The sequence below is a fragment of the Podarcis tiliguerta genome, assembly GCF_965153285.1.
Source record: "Podarcis tiliguerta genome assembly, chromosome: 3".
NCBI classification, from domain to species: Eukaryota; Metazoa; Chordata; class Lepidosauria; order Squamata; family Lacertidae; genus Podarcis; species Podarcis tiliguerta.
This window is the reverse complement of record NC_139536.1, coordinates 38,982,124-39,007,021: the sequence shown is the minus strand read 5'-3', so window position 1 is coordinate 39,007,021 and position 24,898 is coordinate 38,982,124. Positions and strand designations below refer to the sequence as shown.

At 40.7% G+C, this 24,898-nt stretch overlaps 2 long non-coding RNA genes across 2 annotated transcripts in view; one reads left to right on the top strand and one right to left on the bottom strand.

Annotated features, from left to right (window-relative positions):
- The window catches only part of LOC310673670, a 31,691-nt gene extending 30,773 nt beyond the window's left edge, over positions 1 to 918 (bottom strand). Inside the window, exons 1-2 of the long non-coding RNA XR_014509168.1 lie at positions 874 to 918; positions 52 to 197 (exon numbers count right to left, since the gene is read on the bottom strand). This is a non-coding gene — a long non-coding RNA (uncharacterized lncRNA). The remainder of the gene's footprint in view (positions 1 to 51; positions 198 to 873) is intronic.
- On the top strand, positions 87 to 24,566 carry LOC310673686. Its single transcript, XR_014509190.1, has 3 exons — positions 87 to 210; positions 572 to 672; positions 24,203 to 24,566. It is a non-coding gene; the product is annotated as an uncharacterized lncRNA (long non-coding RNA).
- Positions 24,567 to 24,898: the final 332 nt, after the last annotated feature.

The window sequence follows — 24,898 nt, the reverse complement described above, 5'->3', positions numbered from 1 at the left end:
CAATTGAAATGACCTCAGAGTTCCAAGTGCAGGTCCCAATCCGAGCAACACTTACAGTTCCTTATAGGCACTCTCTCCCAAAACATCTGATGGTAGAGCAGGAACCTGGACACATCTGCAACTCTTGAAGCAGGCAAAACATCCAGGCCTCTTCCAAATTCTCTGCCTTCTCCTCTAAACTGGCTTCCGGAATTCTCCTACAAGAAAAAGGCTAGTGAGCATGCTCCACTGCTGTGGAGAAAAGGGGAAGGGGTCAGATTATGGGCCCTCTGTTGGCTTTTACAATGTCTCTTCCCTGCTCCTAATAAGGATTACAGTATGGGTTACCTATAGGTGCAAATTTATAAATAATTGCTATGCTTTACAGGCTTTTGTTTATATGTTTAAGTTGTTTATATACTGCTTACCTAGTGAAGTTTCTAAGTGGTGTATATAAATTTTTTTAAAAAAAGTTTGCAGTAGATTTATCAATTGAAATTAAACAGAAAAACAGAAAATGTCCTGAAATTTGCCTGTTGAAGTAGAAAGGTTCAATAGAAGTTCAACAAGAAGTCGTCTTGTCTAATTGCAGCGAGGAAGAAGTGCCACAGAATTCGGTCTACAATACTGAATGCACAGCTCTTCTGGTGCACTGGCCCGGCCTGGCCTAGTTCAACATCCTGAGATGAAATGGTAAGGTGCCACCTTTCCCTGGCCGCTCCCTCCCCTCTCCCAAATTTGTCCCCCATCTCTATTGTAAATTAATAGACATTTAAAGCAAAAAGTATTGATTATTATTCCTCCCTACCCATCTGTGCAAGTGATAGCCATTTGTTTGGTCCTGGAACACATACTTTCCTATGACTAATCATTATATTATATGATCTGTCTCACCTCATGAGTTTGCTCGAATAAGTTTACTCTTTCACTGGCTGAAACAGATTCCTTGCAGTTCGCAAAATAGAGTACATATGGGGCTGCATGTGACTTTGCCGTGCGACTATGTTATAGTGAATGCCAAAAGGGGAGAAACACGTGGAAACAAAGCATGATTTTCAACTTGCAGACCCTTGAGTTAAATTTAAGTGAGCACATATGGGGGTAAGTGGCAGAACTGAAATATGACTAAGGGAGAGGGTGGTATTTCAGAACTGGAAATTTTGATCAGCAAGATGGAAATACTGGGGTTTCAGCTACATTCTTCTAGAAAGAACCCAAGAAATCAAACAAAAACTTGGATGTGCTTAGAATAGCCATGCACATCACCCACAGAAATAGACATACATTTTGTTTGGGTCACAACACTGATGGAAAAATGTTAGGCTTTCAATTCCAGGCTCTGGAAGCACCCATGGTTCAAATGTGCATTTCTTTTCCAGGGGTGAAAATCCATCCTGCAAGTTTCAGGTATATGCTGGTTGTTCATGGTATTGACTGGCAGGGCCCCTTAAATGTCATCAAGAAGCCTTCCTACCCTTCCTGTCCTAGACCTGCTTTGCACTTGGCAAAAAAAACATATATAGATGTACAGATATAGTAAGAGAGAGCAACAAATGAATGCATATGTCCATTACTATTCTTGCAACACTTTGAAATGGGGGAATGGCAAGACTGAGCTAGTATTCACTTCACTGTTGCAACTGAAATGACAGGTATATGTGTTCTGAAGATGGAAAACAGGGACAAACTGTGAGCTCTCCTTTAATATTAGGTTTGTCTTAACCCTTAAAAATTGGTTAATTTTAGATTTCTTCATTTATTGTTGCAGCAAAGATTATTATTTTCTGTCCTATTGCACCTTTATTCTGCATTAATATGCTTAGGGATGGGAAAAAAAATTGATTTAGTAGACATTTAAAGGCAAATCTTTTTCCGCTTTTTGAAACAATATGTGAACTGAAACACAGCTGTCCTCTGAAATTTGCACATCTGAATTGCAGTTTTTACACACAAAAAATGCATATGTTAGGGAAAGCTGTACATAAATAGGAAAGTAAAATACAAACATGCATTATATTAGGGTAAATTACTTGCAGAAATGTGTACATTAGTCAAAACTGCATATAAAAATGTGTGTGTTCGGAAAAACATCATGCTAAAATCTGGTGAATGTTCATGAGGATTTTTTTAACAAACAAAAAATTTGCAAATTGTTGCAAAATGTGAAGAACGTAATTTAAAACTGGAAAAGATAGAAACTGAGACAAGCAAAACTGAGACAGATCCACCCTCAATGTGCTGTTCACTGCTGTAAGGGCCTTTGGGTTAAAAAGCACCATATAACATACCTTAAAGTAACATTTTTTAAAAAAGAAAAATCCTCCCTGCAAAAGACCATTAAATCAACGGTCTAAAATTATCTAACCATAACACTGCTTAAAGCTCCAGCATCTTCAGTCCTTCCTCACAGGAAAGGTGCCAGGACCTGATCATTGTCCACAACCATTTTTTGCCCTTCTTTAACATGTATGCTGTAAAAGGGGGAAGAGTTTGAAGTTCATCCTCCTCCTTTCTTAAATAATTGGATCCCTTCTGTGAGAGTTGAGCTTCTCGGTCATTCCCTTGTTAGTTTGAAATAAACAAACGAATTAATAAAATATTCTATATAATTTTTCAGTTGCCCACAAGACTCTGAAAAGCTACATTTCCCCCAGAAAGAAATAAAAGACCATTGTTAAAGAGATTATTTTGCGATAGCCTTCACAGCATATGATGCAATTCCATCAACTTCAATTGCTCTTAAGGGAGACCCAAATTTTGATGGTATAATTCACTTTCAAGAGCCATGCTGATAGGGCTCATTAGTTTAATTCCACACATTGTGCTTATTAAATATATAAGTAATTTGCTACTCAATGAGCTGTGAACATTTTCTGGGCGCCTTCCATCTCCTTTTTATTTTCCAGCCTAGACAAGTAGATCAGAAAAGAGCAGAACATATCAAAAAATTATTAGAACATGCAAGTAAGCATGACTGTATTGGCCTTATTTTTATCCACCATAATGTTTCTTCAGGCTTAGACATGTGTTTGCTGCACAGTTTGTCCTATTTATATGCCGAAGTTTCAAAGTTCAACTATTTTAGACTTCTGTGCATGGAAAATAAGTGTGGCTGTTTTTGTTGTTGTTATTCTGCATTGGAAATAAGATACCCAATGATTTATTAAATGTGAAATAAAATAGAGAGAGAATTTATCATCAACACTTGGAAGCATCTGACTAATCCTTTCCCCCTGTAAATAAAATTTGCAAACTAAACATTCAAACCCAGCTGAATATATTTATGAGGAATCATAGTTGTAAACTGTATTGGTGTTTCAATGTGAATATTTTATACTGACATTCTACAATTTCCCTTTTTAAAAACAAAAATTCAGATCGTCAACAAAAAATAACTAAGGGTAAATAATAAGTTTTGGCTACTCCTGTGCTGTTGACTTCCAGCATTGGCAAAAGGTTCCATCAACTATATTTATCCTTGTAACGGTGAATTCGTACTGGTAGGAAGGTCTACTTTTCACCAGTCTTGAAAGTAGACCTGGCACCAGAGCAATAATAGCTACCATGTAATGATAGAGTTTTTATTGAGGGTGAAAGAGGAGAGCGCAAAATATGGTCTGAAGCTCAACATCAAAAAAACGAAGATCATGGCCACTGGTCCCATCACCTCCTGGCAAATAGAAGGGGAAGAAATGGAGGCAGTGAGAGATTTTACTTTCTTGGGCTTCATGATCACGGCAGATGGGGACAGCAGCCACGAAATTAAGAGACGCCTGCTTCTTGGGAGAAAAGCAATGGAAAACCTATACAGCATCTTAAAAAGTAAAGACATCACCTTGCCAACAAAGGTCCATATAGTAAAAGCTATGGTTTTCCCAGTAGTGATGTATGGAAGGGAGAGCTGGACAATAAAGAAGGCTGATCGCCGAAGAATTGATGCTTTTGAATTATGGTACTGGAGGAGACTCTTGAGAGTCCCATGGACTGCAAGAAGATCAAACCTATCCATTCTTAAGGAAATCAGCCCTGAGTGCTCACTGGAAGGACAGATCGTGAAGCTGAGGCTCCAGTACTTTGGCTACCTCATGAGAAGAGAAGACTCCCTGGAAAAGACCCTGATGTTGGGAAAGATGGAGGGCACAAGGAGAAGGGGACGACAGAGGATGAGATGATTGGATAGTGTCTTCGAAGCTACCAGCATGAGTTTGACCAAACTGCGGAAGGCAGTGGAAGACAGAAGTGCCTGGCGTGCTCTGGTCCACGAAGAGTCGGACACGACTAAACGACTAAACAACAACGATAGAGCTTATAAATTAGAGTTTATAAAGCTACCCCCTCAGTATTAATGAAATTGACTTGCCCTATAGTCTCATGGCTTAGTCTAGTTTCAAAGGTAAAGTTGTTGCTCAAGTTTGTATAAGAAGTTGCTGAGCATAAAGCTATTTCAAGCCGTTCCTCATTACTTTAGCCTGTCTGTGGACCCAGAATCAACCAGTACTGGTCCACTGTTACTAGAATAAATATAATGCAGAAGGGCATTTTCCTCTTGGGCAAATGATGCCTTTCTTGTGGCTTAGGGCACAAGAGCAAAAGACACAAACCAGGACCAATAACAATAATTTTATTATTTATACCCCACCCATCTGGCTAGCTTTCCACAGCCTCTCTGGGTGGCTTCCAGCAGAATATCAAAACATAATAAATATAGAAACACAATCCGCCATGTTCTTGCACTGTGCCATTAATTTCAAAGAGGCTTGAGCATTTCAATGGACTGTGCTCTGAACTTTTAGCCCTAGCAGAGAATACGGAAGTAGGGGAATCACAAGTGATAATCTTGTATTGGGATGCCATGGGAATTCCTCACAACACTTTCTCTGGATTGAGAAGTGGGCTTCCATCTGTGTTCCCTTAGTAGCCCATAATGCTGATCAGATTTATAAAAAGCTATTTTGTGATGGTAGGTCCGCTTTCTGTGGTTAAATCCATGGCTATGCCATTTAACAACTGTTTTAAAAGCCTGCAGGAACATAAGCAGGTAACTCCAGTATCGAATGATTCCAAAAATAGCCTCTAGCACAAGTTCCTAAAGCTTTTGCCTGATGTGCATAGAAAGATAATAAAACCACTGCTAATATATTTTCCACTTACATTTCAGTCAGGAATAGCAATCCTACTTGGGGCTTTTTCTGGTTTAATGCAAATATCTCCATAGATTGTCTCCAAAATTAGTCTTACTAACATGGAAACTGTGAAACATTTTCAACCCCTAGATTTGAGAAATTCTCCCTTCTTCAAATTTTACTAATTGATTTATTCACCCAAATTTTGACTGCTGCATTTTCCTTTCTATCTAAAGTTTCTGGCATCTCTGTTAATATCTGGAAGATCTATACTAACTGACTTTATAAGTGGATATACAGGTATCACACTGACTCAAAATGTATCTTAAAATCAGACGGAAACCAAAATAATGAGGAAAGCTTTACTCTTAAGATTTCATTTGTAGATGCTTTCAGTAACGTTAGCACTGGTTGGATATAAAAATAATACTAATAAATATGAGAGAGGGTGCTTAATGGGAGCATCCATTGAGCTAAAGGATTCCCTGGTGATCTACTGCAAATCAACCAGAGATCCAGTGCTTTGTTTCTGGGGGGACGCAGAAAATAAGGAGTGACTCTGATTAACAGGGGCCATTGGGGTGTGTGTCATAGCCTGAATAAAAAGGAAACTGCATATTTTTGAACCTACATCACTTACGATTGCCATATTTTTTCTGTGTTTCTCCTACCAAGTAGAAGATAGGTCTTCTTACTACAGCCTTTGAGTACCCAGTTCTGTCCTGCATCTCCTGTTCAATATCTCTTAGGACGATAAAGTTGAAAACATTGAGATGCAAACCCGGTTCCATAACAAACTGTGGGTGAACTGCACAATGTAGTACTGCAGATTGGGGGAGCCAACAAGAAATGCCTGTCTAGAACTAATTGGTATTTTTTCGAGGGTGGGGGGGTTGTATATGTGCTAAACTTGTAATTCCATCTATTTATTGGCTTGCAGTAGGGATAAATTTGTGAATTCACAAAAGGGACATCGCGATCATGCGCCGCACTTTGCTGGCTTTGAAAAGCTTGTGAGTAACACTGAGCAATTAAGATGCCCTTTTTATAGCTCTTTCAAGTGTAATCAAGTGAATAATTGAATAAAACCGAATGAAGGCCACAGCAGGCCACCCACAAGTATGCTGGCTTTTCATAGCTGCTACAAACTGATGAGAAACTCAGGGTGGGGGAGGGCCATCTATTCCACAATGCTCCTCATGCTGTATGGATTATGCAGTGAATTTGAGCCTTGGCTTTACGTTTCTGGATTCTTAACCACAAAGGTGGCAGCATCGTTGTTACTTATTTTATTTGCTGATGCTCAGTAGTTTCTTAGGACCGTCTGCTCTAAATTACATTTGGTGACGTACTGCTCGTTTTTAGTGGCAGAAGCCTCCCAGGGTACGCCTGCCTCTTCACTGGCGGCGCTGATTTGGGGCAAGATCATGGGAAGATCTTGCCCCAAACTGGCAACAATGGCGATACTGCTTCCCTGCGAGTAGTGAATGGGGCAGGGCATGCAGTGGTGCCAGAGAAGGCAACGGGAGTGGGAGGAGATAGATGGTGGTAGGAGCAGTGATGGCAGCAGGGCGAAGCAGTACTTCCCATTTTGCCTCAGACTGGGAAACAGGACGCGTTCCCCCTGCCACAGCAGTGGGCCTTTGGCTTGCCAAAATTTTCTGGACTGCTGTGTTCCTGTTATTTGTTGAGTTCGGTCTCTTCCAATAAATCTCCTCGGACAGATTTATGGTCTAATGGCACCCGGCACACTTCCCCTGCGCGGGCCTCTGTAGGTCGTAAAATCATCAGCAGAATTAGCGTAGCGTCGTGCGTGTGATAAGGGATGACTCCGGAGACATCAGCTCCTGTTTCTAAAGTTCTTTATTGTTCCGAAAACACATATATACACAGATCAGCATCCATCGGAGTGTAGCTGCATTTTCCCAGCTCCTTTCCTCCCTGAGCTGGGCAGTTCAACTAACACTTTTGATTTCCCCAGAACACAGACAACATAGCAGGCTGTTTACGTCAGGTCCTGCCTGATAAGCTCTGCCCCTCAGCTCCGAGGCACAGCAGATTAACTCTTTACTGCTCTCAACAGTTCCCACAAGGCAAAAGCACTTTGCGCTTCATGGCCTGGCAAGCCAATCCAGGGAGTTGTTATTATTACTATTATTTTATTATTATTTTTTATTATTGCTTATTAATAGTATTATGAGATGTATGTGGCCATGTCAATAAATATTCCCTAAGCAGCTTACAGCAAAACAATATCGAAAATATAATACATAGCAATTAAAACAACAGCGAAAAGGACAAACAGCCTGCAGCCCTGATTCCCCCGCAGGTGCTTTCTAAGTATTAAAGATTAATGCAACACACCTTCAATATAACATGCATTTTGCACCTTGAACCTTTGGACTCTGCATATGAACGGTGTTGTTAACTTTTGAAAACATCCTTAAACAGCAAAATGTTATGGCAAAACCTCCTCTCTAGGTTATTAATGTGCTAATATAAAAAGCATAAGAGAGCCATTTCAAAATTGTATGTCAATCCTGTCCAATGAGATTTTTAAAATTTGATTATCACTTGGAGATAATTGGAACATAAGTATTAGGATTGCAGCTGAATGGAGTCTAATGTAACTTCAATAAAGTCTTTCAGCTTCAAATTAACGTGCTTTCGAGGAGGTAATGGCTTTCTAGGAGGCAATTTATCTCTCCAATTAGTTTTAATAAGCACAATGACAAAGGTAAGATGAACTAGTTTACTGGGCCACCTGCTTTTGATGGGAGTCCACTAAAAGATTGCTTGGCCTCTATAATTCTCTGGGATCAACCCATAAACAGTGCTATAGACAATTTGATTTTAATGATGTTTAGCAGTGATTTGGGGAGGCCTCTGTAATCCAAGAATCTTTGGTTACAGCTGAAACTTGTGATTACAAGTAAACATTATTTTACTGCTTTTTCATTAGAAACCTTGGGTTGTATCCAGTGGTTGTGCAAGTGGAAGGCAGCTTACACAACTGAGACCTCTTTCCCTGCTTTCCTCTGAAACCCACTGTACCACCCCTTGAAGAAAACCTTTCCAAAAGGTCAGGTGGGGCTCCTGAATTGTGTGTGTGTGTGTTAAACAGGGCTGCAGTGTAATCACTTGGAATCAGGTGGAGGAATATTGCATTAGTAGAGCTCTGCTCATGCAACCATGCAATGCAGCCCTTTCCCATTTGAGTTGCCTAGTAAAATAGAGTATGTCTTGTGGCTGGAACATCATAAATTTAAAATACTTTTATTTGGGTCAGCATAAACAAAGGACTAACATAAACACTTTTTTGTTACAAGCTTAAATCTTAATAACATTTTGCACAAAATCAGCACAGTACCATCAAGAATCAGCAGGAAAACTACATACAGTGGTACCTCGGGTTAAGTACTTAATTCATTCCAGAGGTCCGTTCTTAACCTGAAACTGTTCTTAACCTGAAGCACCACTTTAGCTAATAGGGCCTCCTGCTGCCGCTGCACCTCCAGAGCATGATTTCTGTTCTCATCCTGAAGAAAAGTTCTTAACCCGAGGTACTGGGTTAGCAGAGTCTGTAACCTGAAGCGTATGTAACCTGAAGCATATGTAACCCGAGCTACCACTGTATGTAAGAGGTGATCCTATCCAGGTCAGATTGCAGGTGCACAACCAGTGACCATGTGAATAAATGCTGTTGCAGCCATGCGCATAGCTCCACATTAACAGTATAACTCATTTAAAACAGTGCAAGCATCAAATTACACGCATACACTTGGCCAAATTAGTGGAGAATGCACAACCCACAGTACTGCATCGGCAATGTCCAGGGTCTTCAAAACAGGATTAATTTTCAACGCACAAACTATACATAGAATGGTTCTTAGTGCCTCTTCATCACCTGTGGAAGAGACAGATTTGGGCTTGATCCTGCCAGAGTTAAAGAACCTATACAGTAGTATGTCGGGTTACATACGCTTCAGGTTACATACGCTTCAGTTTACAGACTCTGCTAACCCAGAAATAGTGCTTCGGATTAAGAACTTTGCTTCAGGATGAGAACAGAAATCGTTCTCCGGCGGCGCGGCAACAGCAGGAGGCCCCATTAGCTAAAGTGGTGCTTCAGGTTAAGAACAGTTTCAGGTTAAGTACAGACCTCCGGAACGAATTAAGTACTTAACCCGAGGTACCACTGTATATTCCATTTATTTCCATGAGAGAGTAAAGCTCATTTCCTCCAATTTCCTTCTTTAGGCAAGTAAATGACATTGAATAAATTGCTTAGGCCACAACTTAAAAAGTTAGGCTGGTTAATTTTAAATAAGGCTATAGATTGTTTCAACATAATTTTGGGGAAGCTGCATTTTTAGTAGTTTTCAGCTTCCCTTCCAGCCACAACCATGAAGCTTCTAGACTCCGTAATGTGGCCACAGTTTGAGTGCTTTGCATAACTGGGCAGGCTTTGATTTCAGATTAATGCTTTTATCTAAAAGTCCTCCCTAATGAGTTACAGTATACCCATAATGAATAAAACCAAACACAGGTACATAAATGCTTTTCTTTCCCTATCCCCACCTCCTGCATATTTTTTTACAGAGCTGGCTGGGGCATAAATGTCATATTGAGATACTCGCTGTGTTAAAAATTAGTTTCACTAATAGTTTCTTGCTGTGACATGTACAGCTGGAGCAAAAACACAATTGATTTTTCTCTGAACTTGTAATCGCTGAGCTAATTTAAAGCTGCATTTGCACAAAGTAGCCATGAAAGATGGGTATGTAAATTGGGCCCAGATTTTTATTTATTTATTGTAAATTCTCATTTACATAAAATCATAGAATTGTAGAGTTGGAAGGGTCATCTAGTCCAACCCCCTGCAAGACAACAATTCTGCCCACAGTCATCCCTGAGGTGGGCATCAAGTCCCTATAACTGACAACACTAAACTGATTTCATTTATTTTAATCTATATAATACAGTATATGCAAAGTAGGATTGCCCTTAGGATTTAAAATATATACACATCTGATCTTTTCCATTATGTATTTAATGGGCCTGCATGAGACACAAATGACTTTTGTCTGAATTCATTTAGATGCCATTGGCTTTCCAATTTTGCATGCTCGGCTGACCTTCTATACTTTTTCCATGCAATCTATATATTGAAAACAATCAGGACATATCACAGAGAGCACTCCCATGTATACAGCTTGTACACACTTGATTGAAACATAGAGGTTAGGAGTGAGAATTAGTTGAAGCTTGCCTGGAAATGATTAGAAAAATATTTCGTGGTCAGGAATAAGGAGGGCTACAGCAAAATGTTGCAGTACGGAGAGCTCCTTCCAGGGTTCTAACTGGGCAGCCATGTCTTTTTCCAGGACGCTCCATTCCATTCTCCCTCTTTTCCACCCGCTGACCAGTCACATTTCATGCCCACTGCATATGCTAATACATCTCTATTTTGTGTTGATGGTGCTACTGTACTTGTGTTTCACAAGGATCAGCGGTCAGAAAAGTAGAGAACTTCTGAGAAAGCAAACCAGGCTGGATCTAGACACATCAAAAAAAGTTTCAGGGAAACAGGTTGTTAGCCTCATAATGGGAAATCATGTTGCTGAAAGATGGAACTCCACAGCGCCATCGCAGTGTTATAACGCATTTAAAACACTTTTTATTTACTAATGTAGATGAGTCCCCATTGAAGGTTTCTTCATGTTTCTTTTTTAATATTTCTGTCAGAGATAGGTTGTTGTTTTTTTAAGATGCTCTGGTGTATGACTAGAATCTAGCTTTAAGGGTGGGAAGTTACTTGAAAATGAAAAATCTGAGGAGTTTTCCCCCCTTAAATGATAGCCTTTAGGTCTTCCCCTGGCATCTCTGAAGCCTCTGAAACCCCACTCCCCTCCCCGCCCTAACTCACACACCACACTTCATTTAACTATGGGTTAAAGTGAAGTACAAACAAGGCCACTGAATGCAAGCACTTTTTTTTGCTTAGTTTTCCTGTTCTGTCCAGTCACTTAATTCTTTGCATTTTTACATCTTTTTAAACAGAAATCTGCTGTTTAGTACTTTAAAAAAAAGCAAAAAAACACATATTGTTCCCAGCATTGTGAGCAGATTTTCCAGGCAGGGGAAACCAGAAGAGGTTGTGTATATGTGTGTGTTTTTTTATGACTGAGTAAAACAGAATTCCCTGTGGGCTGGTCTGCTTTTCTTCCATTGTTCCCCTTAGCATTTTCTTGAAATGTTTCACTCACTAATTTACTCTCCAGCACATTTATAGCCTTTTATATTTAGGATTGTGTGCACTGTATGTATGAGAGACCTGCTTTTTCTGCTTCCTGTCTACAGTTTCCATGTATTGACTCTGGTATATTCTCGTGTGGGTTGTTTGTGATGCATGCAGCTTTAAAATGGCTGGAGAGCGAGTGTGGGGTTTCTCCCTACTGCTAGACAAGAATGAACCGGCTGCAAGATTTCAATTACTGTATAGGTGCTTTCCCCCATAATAAATTTTGAAAATGTACCCTGGAGAGGCCAGGTTCACTTAATGTTCCATTTACACCCTGGTTTTGGCCAGGAGGATCACCATTCCAAAGATTAGCAGTCGCTAATTTAAAAACAAACAAACTAGACACATTAATTCCCACCACACAATTCAGATAATGTCTAGTTTGGCCCAAGAGTCCCAGCGTAAATGAATATAATAGCTGAGAGGCTTTTTCAGTTACCATGCAGTGGGGCTTCCATTCAAAATGCAGCACTTTAGCATCTCTGGGATTGTCTCACACACACGATTGGATGTTGCTCTCATAGGACCATCATCTGTGCAAGTAAGATGGGGAATGAAAAGGACCGCTCTGAATTGCAAGTTTATGCTGGTCACTTCTGTGCGGGAAGCTGTGCCAGACACCTCCCGTTCCCTAAGACTTTCCACAAGCTCCGAGTATGCGGCTGCTTCAGCAGTCCCACCAGTCAGCTTAAATAGACATGTGGAGAAACACAAACCACAGTGTAACAATCAACAGAATAGTTGCTCAGTGGATCAGTGCTCACTGGATAGTGTAGCTGCTGCTGAATCCACTAGCAAGATTCCCACTACAGTGGACGCTCGGGTTGCGAATGTGAGCCGTGTGGGATGCACGTTCGCAACCCGCAGCGTTTGCAACCTGTGCATGCGCGGGTTGCGATTCGGCGCTTCTGCTCATGCGCAAACCACAATTTAGCACTTCCGCACATGTGCGACCTCCGAAACCCAGAAGTAACCCGTTCCGATACTTCCTGGTTTTGGCAGTCCATAACCCGGAAAAAACACAACCTAAAGCGGCTGTAACCTGAGGTATGACTGTAGTATGAAAATTTTTCACTGATAATTATTTGCCGATGAAGACTTTATTCCGAAACAGTGAACTATTCTGGACACACTGTCCTCTTGAGACTTCCTTTTAACATTTCTGATAGACGTCTTCCTTTGAGACTTTTACAGGACGTCTTCCTTTGAGAGACAGCTTGGCATTCCTTGCCATTCATTGACTTGTTTGACTCCTCATTTGACTCTGATATATACAACAACTTACAGTCACTTGTATATTTTGTGAGATGTACTGTATGATATATACATTATTTTGAAGTGGCATATTAGTATATTTTGAAAGACATTGTAATTAATTATATATCCACTACCAGTTATTAGCCAGCGTGTTGCGTTTGCATTTGTGTTGATAGCTTAAATAGACCTGGCATCAGCTGCACAGACATGGACAGACATGGTGGGGCTCTCCCCTTTTTTGCTTCCACCGTTCCCCTTTCTGAACTGCCAAGCCAGAGAAATTTAAACAGTGGTTTGTGGCTTGGCAAACGAACCCTCTGAAGTGAAAATGGAAAGAAAACCCCCAGGTGTGTGTGTGTGTTCTTGTCTCTTGAGAGAAGTGCTATTGATAGGTCTGGATTGCAGACATAGCCACTGCTTCAAAGCTGCATAGCATAGATACCCCAAGTCACACATAGGACTCCCGTATGGGAGAGCTTCCTCATTCCCTTAAATGGAAGAGGACATTCTGTGTCTGGAAGGGGATGAATCTCCACTGAACTGAATGAGAAAGCTCTTGAATAGACTGCTGAAGGTACATGTAACACTGCTGAATGGCTTGATATAGCCTAGTTAGGACCAAGTCACTCAGCATAGAGCTAGAAGGCTAGAAAACCTGTTCTGCTGGAGAGTTGAATAATATTTATGGGCTCTTATCACCTTATATGAAGTAAACAAATTATGCATAGGTAAAGGTAAAGGATAAAAGGACCCCTGACCATTAGTTCCAGTCGTGACCGACTCTGGGGTTGTGGCGCTCATCTCGCTTTACTGGCCGAGGGAGCCGGTATACAGCTTCTGGGTCATGTGGCCAGCATGACTAAGCCGCTTCTGGAGAACCAGAACAGTGCACGGAAACGCCGTTTACCTTCCCGCCGGAGCGGTACCTATTTATCTACTTGCACTTTGACGTGCTTTCAAACTGCTAGGTTGGCAGGAGCAGGGACTGAGCAACGGGAGCTTACCCCGTTGCAGGGATTCGAACCGCCAACCTTCTGATCGGCAAGTCCTAGGCTCTGTGGTTTAACCCACAGCGCCACCCGCATCCCTTAAAACTAAGTTTTAAAACTTAAAACTAAATTATGCATAGGCATGGTTAATTACCAAGGGGTAATTAACATCTTTTTCTCACAGATGTGTTTGGAGGCCCACAAAGTAGCACCCTTCAAGCTGCAAATGATAATTCTGGTGTTTGACGAGGTCTTGTTACTTTGGGACTAAAGCTATTTGCAAAGAAGCAACTCTGAGGTCTCTAGCACTTTTGTGGATGACTGGGCCAACCACAAAGTTTGTAAGCCAGAAAGGTCTAACCTTGCCCTTTGGATTTGAGTTTCACATTGTCTATGTGTTGAACAAATTACATACACATTTAGCTCTATATGAGCAATTACTATATTGCTTTATATAATTATGGTTCCGACTAAGGGAATTTGCAAGTTTTAGTCCAGCTAAGCCCCATAGGAACCATACAGGAAGGGCCAGCACAAGGAACCACTCAGTCAGGATCAGAGCCTTTTATCAGTTGAAGGTTATTGTACAAGACCTGATAGCTGCTGCTTTTTGGCATGTATGCATGGAGAGAAACAGCTGATAGAATAACGCCTCTATGCACATCCATGGTGCGACTGCACTTGGAATGCAGTGTGCAGAAAGGGGCAGCCAAAATGATCAAAGTTTTTGGGCAACTCCCCTATGAGGAAAAGTTACAACATTGGGAGTGTTTTAGTTTGCTTGAGGCAGCTTACCAAAACATAGCTAATCAAAACTAAACTGAAAAAATCAGTATAAAATGGCTGAAATTAAAACCACATAATTAATTTCACTTCCAAATCCTAACTAGAACAAAAAAGACCTTACTTTCTGGAAATGAAAAAACCAACAACCCCTCAGCAAGGGAGAACATTGTTCTACTTCTTCCAGAAGGACAATCCAAAGCTAAAACAGCCCCCCTTTCTCTGCTCTCCAGAGAAGGAAGGAATCAGAGTGGCCACGGGTCCTACTTTACCAAGGACAGGCCTATTTGAGGCGCCCTCTGTTTGGGGACTGTCGATTCCGAATCTGGATTAAAGAGAAGGAACCATAAAAAAGGGAAAGCAGCCATCTCCTCTCTACAGTTAGCAGCAGCAGACTGAGCAGGTACACAAGTCAACTGGGCTTTTTCCCTTTAAAGTGAGGTATATGAATATATAGTTGTTTTAAATTTGCATTTATACATATGCATTCTATACAAATATTATGCAAATTGGTGCTCACTTTTGCCCTTTTTAAAGCAATGCATACCTGGTCACCCGAGAAGGAATGGCGAATAAGCCTTGCCAGAATAACTTAATTGCCAGGGAAGTACCTTGAATTGACACAGCCACTGACATAGGCTGTGTACGCATTACTGTCTACTCCAGCTCCAGTATGCCCCCACTGTCGGTTTTTTAAGCCAATTACACACGACATTAGCTACAATCCATGTATGTAGCCTGTTGTTTCTTGAGAAATACTGGTGTTTGGTGCAATTTCCCTCAAATGGGCTTCCATCCAATTTGAAAATGGAAGCTGTGGCTCTTCTGAGGTGTGTACATTTGAGACAGCTGTTGTGCAGGCACAGATGCCAGCACATGTGCAGAAGATACCTTTTACTGAACAGGAGTTATGGGGAGTTGCAGGCGTGGTGAGAAAAATCAGGTACAGTGGTACCTCTGGTTGCGAACAGGATCTGTTCCGGAGGCCCATGCGCAACATGAAAAGAACGCAACCCGCAGCGACACTGCTTCTGTGCATGCGTGTGACAGCATTTTGTGTGTCTGTGCATGTGCGAGCGGCGAAACCCGGAAGCAACCCTTTCCGGTACTTCCGGGTCACTGTGGGACTCAACCTGAAAAAAACGTAACATGAAGCAAACGTAACATGTAATGCGCATCATGTGATGACTTCCCAAACCACCTGGTGTGTACAGCAACATAAAAATGTGGCTTGAAACACAGCAGGGGAAACGACTTCACTGGGTTTTAAGCTACTAATGTCTAAATGGCCATATGTATGTTGGCCTCTTGACCTTGCTTGTTGGTCTTATTTTGGTGAGGTTAGTCTTCTATTATCACAGGGAGGGGTTAATTATGCTTCATTTCTTTTTCTTTTTTTAAGCAAACTGTTTTCTGTCACTGCTAGGACCAATTACCTAATGACATAATACACTCAGCAATTTTTCTTAAACTTACATACACGTAGAACCGTATCACTAAATCTGGCCCGGTCTTCGTTAAACGTTTTGGAGAGAAAAAGGAGACTGCATGTATTGTGTTCCAGACATTACAGCAATTGTTTAGTATATATTTGGTGTAGACAAAGTTTTTTAGCCTTGATTATATTACTAACAGTAGTGCCAACATTCAGCCACTTTTGAACTATGAGACTGTGGGCATGCATGGATTTAAACAAGTAGTTTCCTATCTTCAGGTTCTCCTACTTCATATTTAGATATAATTGCCCATGGTTTTAAGTACCAGACATACACTGAAATGTGAACTTAAAACATATGCTTATTTTGCACATTACACAGTAGGGTGGTGGGGTGTTTTTTTTAGAACAGTTGAATCAAGGAACTCCTTTGAAACTCTCTCCACAGGCTTTCTAATTTAGATTCTATTGTATTCGTATAACAGCTTTTTAGTGAGTATAATGGGAACCTGAGTATCCAAATTTAGTTGTCCAAATCTTTTCCAAATTCATTGAACCCCCCTTTATAGTTTTCAGTGCCTGTAAAATTCCATGTAAATAGCACTTTATCCAGATGTCCAACTCTGGGCTCTGCACTCCAAATTACAAATGATGCAAATCAAGCACTTTTGTATAATTAGCTATTAATAATTATACAAAAATGGGGCAGGTAACTAGGCAGGACACTGAAGTCACACTTTTGCCCCAGGTTTATCAATGAGCAAATGCTTTTAAGGCACCAACAAATAACCATGCAGAAGCTTTATATACATCTGCCTGCTAACATGAGGTATTGTTTTTAATGCATATCATTATATCCAATTTAGCTGCTGGGTAATGCTGTCTTATGGGAATCAGATGTGGGGAGAATGCTTTTGTCAGCACCCCAATAAAACTGTTATAACTGATGCAGATAAACAACCGAGTTACTGAACCTTCCTCCAGAACGCTCACAAGTATATAACCGTACAAATCTTCAAAATCACAACCCAGGCAGCTGAAATATGAAAATGCAACTCTACCAAGATCCCTCAGGGTACTTTTTGTCTTATCACACTTCACTAAAGGTCAGCTTGGTATTATTCATCTGCCACAAGTGGCTAGACTTCACAACTCACACTCTTTGAGATGTCCTGGAAAATCAAACTATGAAAACATTCCAAGAGCTTCCCTGGGATTATACAGTCTATTGAAATTTGGTTTTGGACACAGCATAGGGCTTAGCATATGAATAATCAAGTGTGCCCCATAAATGTCAAAGCTCCAGTCTGGGGGCTGTCTACCTAAGCTACAGTGTTTCACATAAAAATCTGTCCCATGCAGCTTCTTATTCCATAAATATGTAAATAATTGTTAGCCAGGTCCTAAATGTCATCTCCCAGGGTTATTAGTGCTCCAAGAGTCACAGCCAACCTCAGTCTAGGGCTTTAGATGCTCTTTGCTCACAGAGGCTGAAGACCAGCTTTAGGCAGCCTGGTGCTCAACAGATGGTTTGGATTATGACTCCCATCAGCCTCAGTCAGCACTGCAAGGCTGGAAAAAGGCTTGACTAGATCTACCCATTTCAGAGGAGGGCTAGTAGTGGTGCATGCATGCCTCTCTATTGAAACCAGTGGTGCAGATAGATAATTCTGAGCTTAGTGGCCCCCCTCTGGATGGTAATGTGCAGTGACACCCGGTAACCACTGGAGCTTGTGGACAAAGCAGTTGGGACAGGTAGAGCCACTAGATAAAGAAATAAGTTCACTGTCTTTCCTAGTACGGGCTCCTGTGTAGCTCTGTATAACATTTTTTATATAAAGAATGCAGATTTATGCACAAAATAATATCTAGCCTACTCCCAATCACTGCTCTCTGGCTCATTATATAAAAAAGTAAAACCAATATATCGTTTACTATTTGCATTCATTCCAATCATATTTCTAATCACAAACTCAAGGATTCGGTGTCGTTAGTGAATTTCAGCCTAATGTTCTGATTCAAAACTAATTTTGATTATGGCATCCCCCATTCATCTTGTTCTTAAAAGGCCTTGCAAGACCTACTTGAAATACCTGAGCTAACAACCATCTCATGTTTAGAGAACAAAACCTTACACTGAAAACAAGCAGTTCGGGTTTTGTAAGGCTTATTGAAACTAGGTTACAGAGAAGCTGTCTGGATAAGTTTACTTTGATCTATCAAGCTCAGATTTTTCAACTACCAGTAAAATTGTTTTAGCAACCTAGCCTGAAGAGAAACTGACCTTCAGATCCAGAAATTGACAAAAGGCAAAGGCAACAATGGAAGATCAGATTTGAAAGTGGGAGAGTGATCAGTTTTACATTTAGGAGCTTCCTTTCCAATTTGCTTGTTTTGTTAGTTTTATTTGAAAATATATACACCACTTTCCTACAAAATATAATACTCCAAGTAGTTTTATAGCAAAAAAATGGATTCACTTAGTAGGTCAGTAGAGGTTGTAAGGTGCTTTGGGTTGTCCTGAGCAAGATAAAGTAACTAACAAATGTAATTATTAATACTTCGTTTCTGCTTTCACACTGAATATTGAGGGAACCAGCATGGAAAACAAACAGTTCTCCCTTTCCCTATGCCAGTGCACCACTCCAAATCCCCACGCCTCTCTGACTGCTATTAGAAAAATAAAAACAAAACTTGGCAGCTCCAATCATGGAACTGCCAAGCTAGAAATCTAGGTTGGCTCTCATGGTCAGAATTGCTGGCATCAATGCTTAAGGCCCAAAACAGTTCAGGGCCACATTGGTTGCACCTGCATGACTCTGCCCATCATCTTAGGTTCTGTTTGTGTGGCCACAGGGTGACATCAGTTAGGCTGGCAACTCCCTGAGATACAGCCTTCTCTGTGGTGATCCTACACCTGTGGAATTCTCTTGTAGTTGACATTCACTTGGCTCCTTCAGTTCTGGCATTCTAGAAGGCCATAAAAATGTATCTTACTATTTACAATAAGAGAATTTTGGCAATCTAGCTCAGTAGCTCCCAAGGGTCTATTTGTCCGCATCCACCCAGTTCTTCATACTCTGCCTGTGCTTCTGTTGTTTTCATTTCTGTCTATAGATTGCTTGGTGAGGGATTGGTCTTGAAAAGTGACTAATAAGTAACTGGAATAAGTAAATAAATAAATCCACAAGCCCTACATAAAGGAGTGTGAAACCTGCCTGAGTGTGGCAGGTTTGGGGCAAATGATAACATTTGTTCTCTTCGGTGATCACTGCCAGTAATTGGAAGCTGAACACAACGAGGGGTATGTGAGATAACGATCATGTTGATACATAGTACTTTTGGGTGCCGTGTCAGTATTAATAATGACATGTATAATTGCATGCCCCAGATAATAATGGGCAAATTAATTTTTGTGCCATGTGCTATTTAAGTTAAAATAATATGTTTGAAAGCATTGCCTCTAAATTTCAAGTTCATAATATTATTGTTCTAGCTAAAGGCCATGACAAACTTGTATTAGGCAACAGTATTAATAAATTAAGAGCATAGGAAAAGCCCGCCAGGTCAGGACAATGGCCCCAAAGGCCCACCCATTCTCCCACCAAAAAACAGTGGTACCTCGGGTTAAGTACTTAATTCGTTCTGGAGGTCCATTCTTAAGCTGAAACTGTTCTTAACCTGAAGCACCACTTTAGCTAATGGGGCCTCCCGCTGCCACCGCGCCGCCAGAACACGATTTCTGTTCTCATCCTAAAGCAAAGTTCCTAACCCAAGGTACTATTTCTGGGTTAGCTGAGTCTGTAACCTGAAGTGTCTGTAACCCTAGGTACTACTGTACTTTCCCCAGTGCCACACAAGATATTGCCCTGAAAAAAGTGCTTTATCGGAGTGAGAGTGAGGAGTGGGTCATGTGACTTCCCCGGGTGCGCATCCCGGAAGATGCGCATCCCAGTTTTGAGTCTGAAATAGTTGGATGGTATATATACTGCCTTGGTATTTTCCAGAAAGGCAGTGCAATACTATTTAAACTAGCAAACAAATAACTGATCTACTTTGAAGACCAAATCTAGTCCTCTTGGAAAGCTGCACTAACAGCACACTTTCTGTTTTATTGCACATTTCCCAGAGCAGTCTTTTCTTTGTCCCATCTCAGTCGCCTGACAGTAGCATATCCCAAGCACTTCAAGCCCTGCTCTGCTGTGCTTCGGACACTCTGTGATATGCATTTCTACTTGGCATCTTTTGTAGCTGAAAGCGACACGCTAACTCTCATGCTTTTTAGAAGGCTTAATGTGCATGCTGTTATAAAAGGAAAGTCAGAAATGGGTCCAACTGCTAGTCATGGGTCCACAGACACTGCATTTTTGGACAGATGACAATACATTTGTGGTTAGGAGGTACTGTTTCTGCTAATTTATGGCTTTAAAAAGGCTAGACGTGTGAATGTAAGCTCCAGAAACAGCGCAAGTATCACATATACTGTTATTTGTCTTAAATTATCCTCCTGAAATAGATGTAGTGAGAGACTTTTGTGGTATCCTGCTTTGTATGTATGAATCAGAAAAGAGCACAAATATCTTGGGGGATAGACTGTAGTGGGAGACATGAATGAATCAATGGATGGTCATGGTCACCACAGGTGGTCTTTCCTTGTGGTGGTTTGGATTCACAGGGGGAGGAATGACTCATTGGCTGGTGGTGGGAGGAATGTGAGAGTGCAGGAAGACGTTGTGGGCATGCCCATACCACAAGTGGCATAGTGTTTGGGTCTGTTTGCTGTTGGCTTAGGTAACCACAGTAAATTACTATGATGATTTTTTAAAAAAACCTATATCTGGCAGCTGCAGATATTTAATTTAGAGAATAATGTTCAGGGTAAAATGGAAATGCAGAAAGCATATTTTATTCTCTTAGACATTAAACCTCACAATAAGAAAATGTCTGTTACAGTGGTACCTCAGGTTATATACGCTTCAGGTTACATACGCTTCAGGTTACAGACTCCGCTAACCCAGAAATAGTACCTTGGGTTAAGAACTTTGCTTCAGGATGAGAACAGAAATCGTGTTCTGGTGGCGCAACAGCAGCTGGAGGCCCCATTAGCTAAAGTGGTGCTTCAGGTTAAGAACAGTTTCAGGTTAAAAACGGACCTCCGGAACGAATTAAGTACTTAACCTGAGGTACCACTGTATCAATATTTTAATCCTCTATAGCACTGCCCACTTACGTAGCATAAAAGACCACAGGACTCTGCAGAGCATACATACATACATGCAAATGAGACATAGACACACTCACTCAATATTTTAATGCATGGATCCTTCATCCACCAGGTGGTAATTCCGATTTCAACAGGGAATCTGAATACATAAAAATCATGGCTATTTGAATGTATGGATTTTCAGCTCAGTCAGATCACAGTTAATCTATTCTTACTTAAAACATTTATGCTGATTTTGGTGCGGTTTCAGGTACAATGTAAATGCACAAAATGCTTATTTTGCTCTGACAATATGGCAGCATTTCAAAAGGAAGTCAAATCCAGCTGGCCCGAAGCAAATAGTTTCATTGGATCTGGCAGTGATCACTGATGATGGATGGAAGTATTAGATGTTGGCCAAGAAATTGTAATTATTTTAAAACTTAAATAACAAACAAGATAATCCCTAAAGGCAACCTATCCTGGCAGCAGTGAAGGGGGAATGTGACAGCCACTCCAAGCTGTCACCATCTTTTCCTTTTCCAGCATTCAGCTTTTGAGCAGTTTAGCTGTAACCTAATTGGTTTGCTGAAACTCTTTATGTGCTCATGTCGTTCTGAGGCTTCCACTTTCATGCAATGTATCCAATTGGGAAAACCACAAGACCTTGGTCATCATTAGCTTCTGTGGCAACAGAAATCAATAGTACAAAGTTATTGTTAATCCCTCCACTGTACAAAACAGCACTAGCTCTGTAACCATATTTGTGCATATTTCACTCTCCTGTAATTAAAATATCATGGAAGAATGTCAGGATCAAATCTATACCACCAAGACATCAGATGCTGTAAGGTTTAGCTGGCAATGCCTTATAACCTTATTTTCTAATTCTTGTTGGTTGCAATTAATAATCCTGTCGCTGTAGTTGATGATATTAAACAAATGATATCTCAGTCCGAGATAACCACAAGATATGTTTTTGCCCACTGATGTCTAGTGTCCAAATCTTATTTGCTCTGAAAGTTATGAACCATTGCACATAATGGAAGGAAACAATGATACTGATAATGTACTTTGTGATTGCTTTTAGAGTGATATCCCTTTAATATTTGTATGCTCTGAGGCCAGTTCAGCTGATACTTCAGACATCTGAACAGACCCAGTAGGTGCACCTGGTGTGCTGGCCTGCCTCTGCCATCCACAAAGGCATGGCCCAGTCACTGGAGCCAAAATCGTGTAATTAATTCCCAGAGCTTTTTCTGTTGAACTGACCAAGTGGTTTTGTCCTACATGCATAAGACCAAACATAAGTGGTCTTTAATTGAATGACGGCTCAAACCAGATGCCTATGGGAGGCCCACAAAGAGGAACTGGGGCAACAACACTATCCCTATCTGCAATTCCCAGCATCTGGTATTCAGAAGTATAGTACCTCCAACAGTGGCGGTAGAATTATGTGTGTAGATCAATTTGGCCCATTTAGACAGGCTGTGGAAAGAGGGGGTTAGGCCAGCATGGCAGCTCCAAATATAGGGCTGTACTGGACCTTAGAGTATTGTTAAAAACAAACAAACCAATAAACCACGGCTTCTAGCAAGCCAAATGCTCTGTCAAGGTCTCTATCACATAAAGCAAACATAGTGGTACCTCGGGTTAAGAACTTAATTCGTTCTGGAGGTCCGTTCTTAACCTGAAACTGTTCTTAACCTGAGGTACGACTTTAGCTAATGGGGCCTCCCGCTGCCTCCGCGCCGCCAGAGCACGATTTCTGTTCTCATCCTGAAGCAAAGTTCTTAATCCGAAGTACTATTTCTGGGTTAGCGGAGTCTGTAACCTGAAGCGTCTGTAACCCAAGGTACCACTGTAAGCTTCTACATTGCTTGCTAATCAAATAACTGGCAACATTCTATTGTTGCAACATATAATAGCATTTATTTAGAAACAACTGATTTCTTCTTTGAAAGATACAGTTGTTATCTTTCATACAATAAAGTCTGCTGCATAGGATGTGACCTCATTCTGAAAATGTTCAGAACAGCAGAGGAATAATCCCAAACATGCTTATGTGCTGCTTTCAAATGTTGAAGGATAGTTAAATTCCTTATTGTCACTGGAATTCTGCTATAAACTATGCAGTAGAAGGTTGAACAGACATACAGTTGCATCTCATTACCATACAAGCTTAGTATGGACAAAAATGTATAATTAGCCTAGATAACAATGACAACAGGCAATTAATCACAGTATGGACATATGCCAGAACTGAGAAGACAGACTTTTATGCAGTCCTTAGCTCTGGAATCATCATGGTCACATATTTAGCCTATGGGAAGTTGGACAAAGGAAAACCCAGTGCAATAATGACTCATTCGTGTCAAAAAGGGTTTTGAACCATGTCCCAGGGCCAGAAACTTATTTGATATGCACATATACGAGCTGTTGATGAAAGCTAAGGTTTAAAATGCACGTAACTATTTATCTGGACTGATTTTAAGCCTGGAGGACTTTAAATATGCATCTTAAAGTATTTGCAAGGGCAGCATAAGATCATAGTTCTAGAAACTCTGATATTATATTCTATAGATCTATAATACCATTATTATAAATGATATTATATAAACTCCGGTTCTATCCTCTCAAGGGTATATCTTCAATGCAACAAAACTTGGTTTTGAGCTGTTAGAATCATAGAATTGCTGTGCTATAATGGGGATGGGGAACCTGCAGTTCTCCAGATGTTGGACTACAACTCTCAGCGATCCTGACCATTGGCTATATGCTAACTGGGGCTGATGTGAGTTGGAGTGCAACAACATCTGGAAGATCACAGGTTCTCCTCCCCTGTGCACCTCCTGTTTAAGTCCCACCTTAATTGTCATTACTTCCCTTGGGGGGGGGGGGTCCCTAGAAATGAAGAGACCAGTAGAATGTAAAGGAGCTATTTGTACAGAGGTTGTGGGATCACATCTATCTGCAACTGCTAATTCCACTGCTGTTTGTTTAACACAGGATATGTTCTGGAAAAGTCTGTGCGTATAGTGTATACAGTTAAAGCCAATTTAGGCCAGGTATTTTCTAGTAAATGTATCAAATTAATTACTTATTTCATAATGCTTTCCCACTCAACAGACATGCAAAAGAGGAAATACTGTGCTGGACAATCAAGAGGCAAGCTTTTCCACCACCACCACACCTGCCCCTGCTTCTAAGAAGGAACTGCTCCTGTTCTGACATCCTTTGCCCCTTTACCAGTTGTTGTTTTTAATGTTTATATATATCTATTTTAAAATGTGTGTTTTATTTTTGTTGTTGCTGTTGCTTGACTTACCTTTTGCATTATCCTTTGTGAGTTGCCTTGGGGTCTATTTTGGCTGAAGGAAAGCATAGAAGTAAAATGTAGTATAACATGCTTTGGGCATATACCCAAGATGGGACAGGGTTGAATGTGTGTTGTTGTTTTTATCCTGCCTAGAAGAAAACTAAGCAGAAAGAGTTTTGATAAAGGATTCAAAAGTTTTGTCCTGTACTGAGGAAAACAAATACATTCAGACTCATCATAGTTTAAGCTGACAGTACACATTCTGAAAATATGAATTATTTTTAGATAGATAGGAGGAAAGAACCAATACAAACAGACAAAACAAAAGAGATCCAATCTCTCAATTTCCCAGTGACTTCTGGTGCAAGGAATGGAATTAGGCAGCTACCTGGATTGCAGTGGTTAGAGATGGGGTTGAGGTAAGAGGCATAGGACCACTGACATTCTTTCAGCTGAGACATGCATTAAAAGAAAATAAGGGCCTTGTACTTACCCCTGAGGAGCCT